We start from the raw sequence: 7,907 nt of genomic DNA on the forward strand, positions 1-7,907 counted from the left end.
ATCAATTTACGTGATTTTTGGAATATGACATCTTTCTGTGACAAGTACTTATATCATAAAGCTTTCCTCTCTTTTTTTTTTTTGTGTGTAAATTTTAAATAAGCACCCCAAATTTTAACACTATCTTGGTATTCAGACTTAAATCGGAGTTTTGAATTTGGAGTAAACAATCTCTCTCCCACCCCCCAACGGACACACCTCACTTCTCTGACAAGAAAACTTCATTACTTTTTAAAGATTCTCCATGGATTTTTACTGCTGTCGACAGCTGTGAATAAATGAGAAAAATTCTTTGCTCAGTTGTAGAAAGCTAGTTGAGTGGAACTCAATATTTTGCGATACTTGTAAGCATTCAGTTTGCAAGCAGTGCAACTCGTAGGTTGATCGATGATAACCTGTTTTTTGTGTAAGACGATACAGATGAAAAAGTATATTTGAATGGTTAAGCTGTTGAAGTTTTAACTTGATGACATTCGAGCACAGGGTGGAGCAGGTGCGAGTGTGATTGCAGGAGTTAGAAATGGATGGAGTAGGTTCAGGGAACTTTTGCTATTGCTAATCAAGGGAAGAGTCTATCAGGCATGTTACAGTGTGATGATATATGGAAGCGAAAACTGGTCCATGAGGGTTAAGGACATGCGTTGCATGGGGAGAAATGGTGAGAATTCTATGACAGATGCTTTAAAGACATGACCTCAGAGTAAAATTAAAATCTGTAGAGTATTTATGTTTGTGCTTGTTTTCTGGATAACTGTTTGCTAGAGATATAGCGCCAGACTTCAAGAAATGTTGGCGTGGTGCATTCCAGGGAGATGTATGCAGAAGAGTAGGGTTCGATGTAAAGACAACGTTGAAAGAATGAGTTGATGGATAAGGCTGTAGGTGCATTCAAAGGGAAAGCGTAATGGATAAGGATGGACTTGAGAGAAAGAGATGAAGACCCAACCAGAAATATGTGTAAAAGAGTTAAGAAAAAAAACAGTAATATGAAAATCAGACTTACCAAGGAGGAGACGAAAAAGAAACATGGTGATGGTTAGAGCATCAAAATATACATGACGGCCACGGGAAGAGATCATGTGAGATATGTAAATGTGGCAAAACAGAAAGTGTATAAAAAGACGAAAGACGAGGAGTTCAGAGGGCGGGATTTCTGTGCTGACGACTGAAAGATTTTATTTATTTATTTTTTATTTTATTTATTCATTTATTTATTTATTTTTTTTTTTTTTTGGACAGTTTGAAAGTCAATTTCTGAAAGCCGTTCATCACATGACAGCATGAAAAAAACAGATATTAAACTGTTTTTTCTCTTGGAGAAAATGAAATAACATTAGACTTCCAATAAAAATCTGATTGTAGATAGGTTAGTTTAGAAGGCAAATTTCTACAAACTGTCCAATATATATTTGCATGGAAGATGCTAAACCGATGATACTTTATGCCACATGTCCAGTAGAGTACATAAAAAAATTGATTGCAACTCTTAAATTAGTGAATAAAAACTTGCCATATCAAAAAGAAAAAAAAAAAAAAAAAAAATGATGATACGTAGATTCCATGAACAAAGCTTCTTTCTTAGAACGTCACGCCTGTGGAATTGTCTTCCGTTTCCTGCTTTCCAGCTGACTACAATATTGTTACGTTTCTGAATTTTTGAGATGAGGATTAGTTATATGTATTATTATTCATCGGACTACTGTTCTCATCTTGAGTGTGATTTTCATAACGTTTCGATCAATATAACCTCCGACCTTCTTCAGGTGTACCGTGGCGCAGTGGTTAGAGTACTGGAAAAAATCAATTGTAAAAGTGATATTCTCCGAAATATACATTTGCGAATTATTTAGGACCTCTATCCAGTCATGGCTGACGGAACAAGAGCACGCTACCCTCGTGAAGTAAATAAAGGGTTCCGCTCAAAATTTCGTCCAAATTCCAGAGTTCGACAGAAACATTCCCGAGTTCGACAAGATACACCTGAAGAAGGTCGGAGGTTATATCGAGCGAAACGTTGTGAAAACACACTCAAGATGAGAACAGTAGTCCGATGAATAATAATACATACAATATTGTTGTCTTCAAGTCCCAACGTAAACAAGTTCTTGATGAGCCATTCTACTTAAGTTAACAAATTTACCGAATTTCCATTACTAACAATTACTATATTGTCCAATTGACTACTGTACACTCTTAACCCTTATCCTCAAGTGATTTCTGGGCCTTGATAAGTGGTTATGCCTATGTAAAAAAAAAAAAAAAAATTCCCTCGAATATCATGGTAGATAGGGGCCGAGACTACCTGTGATATTCGCAATTCCGCGAAACAGGACAAAACCATTATTTTTCACCTTATTTGATTCTTTATAGGCTGTTTAAAACCATTTCTGTAATGTTTATAAGCCACCCGTTACTATATTATTAATAATGGAAAGATAGTATTACGATTGTTAGGTTGTACAGTATGCTATTATGGTTCCGTACTGTATATGAATAAATATTCGATTATCATGGTTTTTATCGATTTATGGTGGAAATCCGCGATTATTAATATATTGAAAAAAAAAAAAAAAAAACAATGCCAGCACACCAGAATCGAAATACAGCCTGACTCCACAAAAATGCTGAAGAAACCCATCAACATTTGGCAATAAATCGATCTCGCCACAAAGAAGATAAAGCCTGGGAAGTTACACATCATAGGACTGAACAGGACCACACGTCATTCCAACAAAATAAAGTCTGCTCACCGGTAAGACCTGCCTCCATTTGCAAGAATGGAACCAAAGTTATGCCGTTGGTTGATTATGAACAATCAGATATTTTGAATACATAACGTGACAATGACCTTTCTTGAATTTTTAACAAAATTCCAAGGGAAATAACTCTAAAAGCATATAACCAAGGGAAATGACTCTAATCTATAATATAAATCTCACCTGTCTAATATTTTTTTTTTTCATTTTCTTTCTTTGAAGCTTGTAATGCTAGGTATGGGGCAGCCAAACCAACTGCCAACATTGTCCTGTTTTCTTATCTCAACTGAGAGCTCTTTTTAGTATCCTCGCTGTTCCCTGAAGTGTAATTGTCTGGATTTCTCTTGCACTTGGTTCACCAGGAATATTAGTTAGTTAGGACTTCAGGTTCTTCTTCATAAGCCCTGTAGCACCTATAATAACTGGTATGATTGATATCTCCTTAAGATTCCAGTTTCTTTTCATATCATACATGAGACCTTGGTATTTGGTCTGTTTCTCTCTTTTAGCTCTCTTCAGACCTCCATCATTAGGGACACTCACTTCAACCAAGGTTGCCACTCTTTCTGACATTCCATATAACTGTCAGATTTTACAGCAACATTTTCAAGGTAGGTGGCTGTAGGGATTACATGGTCACAATGTATGGTATATAAGTCATTTCCAACTGTTCATTCAGGTTGATGTTCCTGGGACTTACTGGTACACTGGATGTTTCATTTTTTACAGATGGTCTAGTGGAGATACTTACATACTCTATCATGTCTCGCTGTGTAGTAATCGTCCCCCAAAAGAACCTTGCAACTTGATATCAGATGACTCGCACTTTCCAATTTCGTATAGCAGAATCGGCATTTGTTGTCATTACTGATCCCTGCCATCTTCTTGACTGCATTGGTCATCAATCCCTGGTCTTGAGCAGCCATTATAACCCTTTCCTGATCGTGGTGGAGGGCTCCCCTCTTGAGCCAGTCCAAGGAACCTTCCTTGTTTATGTATTCCTGAGTGTTCCCCCAAAAATACTTTGCACGCTGATGTTGGTCCCACTCTTTAAGGTTCATCCTTTGGAAGGTCTCGGTATATTTCTGCCGGCACTTTCTTGTAATTTCTGTGGCAGGCTTGTTTAGTGCTTCATCCTCATCTGTGAAACAGCCCTGACTAAAATTCTTGGCCAGCTGGGTGACTAAGGTTGTTCTGCTGGCTCTTGTCTCTTGATGTTCATATACCATTGAGAAGGTGTAGTTCTGGGAGCTTCTCACATACTAGCCTGTTCTCACTATAGTTGCCCTATATTAATGGTTGATCTCTGAGAACCCCAGTCCTCCTACTTCCCTGGGCAAATACAGTCTTGGTAGACACTGATTTCTATATATTATTTTATGAAGTGTTAGTAGCTTGCATGTCTTTACATCTAGCCGATTGATGTATTTTTGTGGCCAGTCAATGATAGCGAAGTTGTATGTTATTACTGGCATAGCAAGCTCGTTTATGGCAGTTATTTTATTTGTAAGCTAGCAGGTCATTGACACACTCACACATAAGGACTTCCATGGGAGTGTTCCAGAAGTTGTTGGAACAGTAAAACAAGTGCACTGCAGCCAGAGATTACTTCGAAGGGCACTTGCATTTCATGTGTGTACTATCAATGTGTCCATACGAAAAATAGTCTGGAAACTTATTGAAGGCACCTTGTACCCCTTTTCTGAGATTTACTCTCGCCTATAATTCTTTATTATCTATAAGAGAAGATTATTTTTAAGATCGGATTTTTTTGATTTTTATTAGATGAATTTCTGTACAATACATACCTAAGAACACTGCCAGATATATAAATTAGCTTTGTGTGAAATTTGTAAAAGTAGGCTCAGTTGTTTCAGGACCTATAAGGAACTTACGCACACACACACATATATATATATATATATATGAATGAGTAGAGATTCTGAAGTATTTCTAGAAGTACTTATGAGAAGGACTACGTGAAGGTTGCTAAGTGAAAATGTTTCTGTTGAACGAACTGAGTTCGAACTTGGCACACCCAGGTTGCCAGTCAGCATCGTTAACCACTGAGCCACCATGTTGCTGTCCCATATGTATATCGCGATTCTTAAAAAAAATGTATAAAAGGCTGAAATAATTTTTCTTAACTTTTCAAAAAGATCAAAAGCCATGTCTTATTTCATTCAACGAATAGGCTTTTTATTTCATTCAGCGGGCAAATATCTCAAAATTAACGTTACACAAAATTGACGTTATTTTATAATTTTCAAAAAATATGGCTGACAGGTTAAGAAGTGGATGTGAGGAAACTTGTATTTCAGAGTTTAAATCGGAAATAGGTTGTTTAATATTTGAAATCATAATTGAGGAAGAAAGGGGGCACAGAATTAAAAGATGTCAGGTATTTATAGGAGGGACCACGTGAAGGTTGCCAACATTATAAGTGAAAGTATTTCTGTCGGACAAACTCGGGTAGAACTTGGCACACCCAGGTTGTCAGCTGGCATCGTTGGGTACTCTGGTAAACTTCAGTCTCCTCAGTTTGAGCACAAGGATAGACTAGGGTGATAACCAAACCAGAATGACAAACGACCAATCTCCAGGAATGCTTCATTTGCTGAAGAGATAACTTTGCCAATCTGTTAAACTATAGTCAACAACCTTTAGATAAAGCACGTGTATATGTAAGGAGGAGACTGCAAGAGGGGGGGGCGGGGCATCACCTATTTGGTTTTGAATCCTGAAGAGTTCTCTTAGAAGCTTCTTCCCATGAAAAACATATATAAAAAAAAAAAAATGGAAACAAGTTTATCAGCAGAACAAAAATATAAGTTGTTCATCAAGATACGCAAAGGAAGCTAGTAATAGGATTGTTAATCAAGGTGTGGCAGACAAAATATCGAACATAAAGGTAGATATATTCAAGGTTAGTATAAGGGCAGTTTTAGATATGACAGCGAATGTTGAAAAACTATGAGTAATGTGAAGCCAATGTCTTATAATTGCTAAACATCCCCCTCATGCTTAAAGCGATTTTTTTTTTTCTTTTTTTTCGGCACAAATTTATTATTAGTTCCTACCATTGATCACATTATCAATCAGATGTGTCAAATTGAAATTATCTCCCAAGACTAGAGTGATACAACGCTGGTAGCATTCTTTAAGAAAGACGATAAGTGCTGCTGCAACAATTCTCGTAATATTGACCAGATCGTTTTGTCTGCTAAAATAGTCCATTCTTCTGAGACGATTCCAATTCAGATACTTCAGAAAGAGACCAAACCAATGTTGCTTTTGTCTAGGTTGCACTAATCAAATCTTCGCTGCAAGCCAATGCTCAAAAAATCGTTGGGGCTTCCTACAAAGGACAGTCATTTGTTTCGGTGATTTTGCTGCTGCATTCAGCTCTGTTGACCGTGGCACTCTCTAAGAAGGTTATGAAAGCAGATGATATCTTGGTCTTTGTCTAGCATACTACTGATCAAACACTAACTCGCATACACATGTGTGATGAGATTTGAGAAACCTTCAAAATGTAATGGTCAAAGTAGCAATAAATACTCACCTTTCCAAAGTTGATTTTTAGGTGTATTTGTGTTAGTTTTAAACGAATATCACATTTAAAATTGTTGCCGACAAGTAGGGTTTTTTTTATGATATTAAGGCGATGATTATCCAATGTTTTCTCTAATGGTTTAGTGGTTGCAATACAGGATTCAAAAGAGAGTCGCCAACCTTATAGGTCCTTTGCCTCATAATTGTTCTACAAGTACTTTAATGGTAAATGCTCTGACGAACTACAAGCACTTGTACCTCCTTGACGTGACTACCCCCCCCCCCGACAAACCCGACAAGCAGCTAAGTCCCACCCCTTCACAGTAGAGATCCCTAGGTGTAAGAAAGCCTTTTATTCCAATAGTTTCTTCCCCAGAACTGCTAGACTTTGGAATTTTCTTCCGGGATTCTGCTTTCCCAACTGAACTGATATGCAGAAGTTCAAGTGTAATATGAACAAACATCTTACTACTCATCTCCCTTCATAATGCCCGTGCAAATTATGTCCCCGATAGTAACCCCCTACTTCAAAGTGGCACTGGTGCCTTGTTTTGGATGAAAACTGATTTAAAAAAAAAAAAAAAAAAAAAACTTAAGATATACATGTTCACTTCGGTTTGTACAAAATTCGCGACAAGGGGGTTAACTTTTACATGACTTTGGGGGACAGTAAAAGGATCACACCGGTATGATCGAATAAAGAGTTTTATTTTATTTTATTTTTTTCACTTAATGTTAACAATTACTGAAGTTAATGAGTATTTTATTTTTAAATAACAGAACTTTATAAAATAAACTTTTTATATAGCCGTTTTATTTTCAATAATAAAAAAAATTAAACGACTGTTTTATTTATAAACAATTCAGGCAGAGAAGCAAGCACTAAGCAGAACTGAGGAAATCTTATTTTTTAAAATAATTATTTTATTAAGTGAAAGAAATTGGAAGATGCACTGAGCCTCATAAACTTCTGATTTAAAGAATAAAAAAAAGGGTTACTAGATTCTTCAGAATCGAATAATATATATATATATATATATAATTTTTTTTTTTTTTTTTTTTTTTTTACATCTATGAATACGGTTTAAAAAAAATCTATATTTCATTTAAGACATACTAAAATATATTTTATCAATATTTTTTTTTTAATTTAAAAAACGTGGGAATACTTTGATATTTAAAAAATCCTGATTGTAAAATTCATGAATTTTACAATTAGGAATTTAAAAAAATATTTTTTTAAATTTGTTCTTTAATAAAGTCTTCAGTTCTGAGTGCTCTACATTGTTTTATAAATAAAAGTTATTTTAATTTCTTTCTTTTTTTTTTTAAAACAGTTATTTAAAATGTTTTTTATAAAGCACTGTATTGTTTACAAAATAAAATACTTATTAACTTCAGTAAGTGTTTGTTAACATTAAGTGAAAAAAAAAAGTTGGTACCGTGTTGGAAATATTCCAATAATACATTTTATGCAAATTATCCACTTATTGAGGGAGAGGTTACATATAAACACTAAAAAAAGAACCTTCGACGAAAAGTTAAAGAAATTAAAAGAAAAGAATTTACTGGAAGGGCGAGTGAAACTCAAAAGAA

The sequence above is a fragment of the Euprymna scolopes genome, chromosome 39 (assembly GCF_053919585.1).
Source record: "Euprymna scolopes isolate OS-2025 chromosome 39, ASM5391958v1, whole genome shotgun sequence".
Classification (NCBI taxonomy): Eukaryota; Metazoa; Mollusca; class Cephalopoda; order Sepiida; family Sepiolidae; genus Euprymna; species Euprymna scolopes.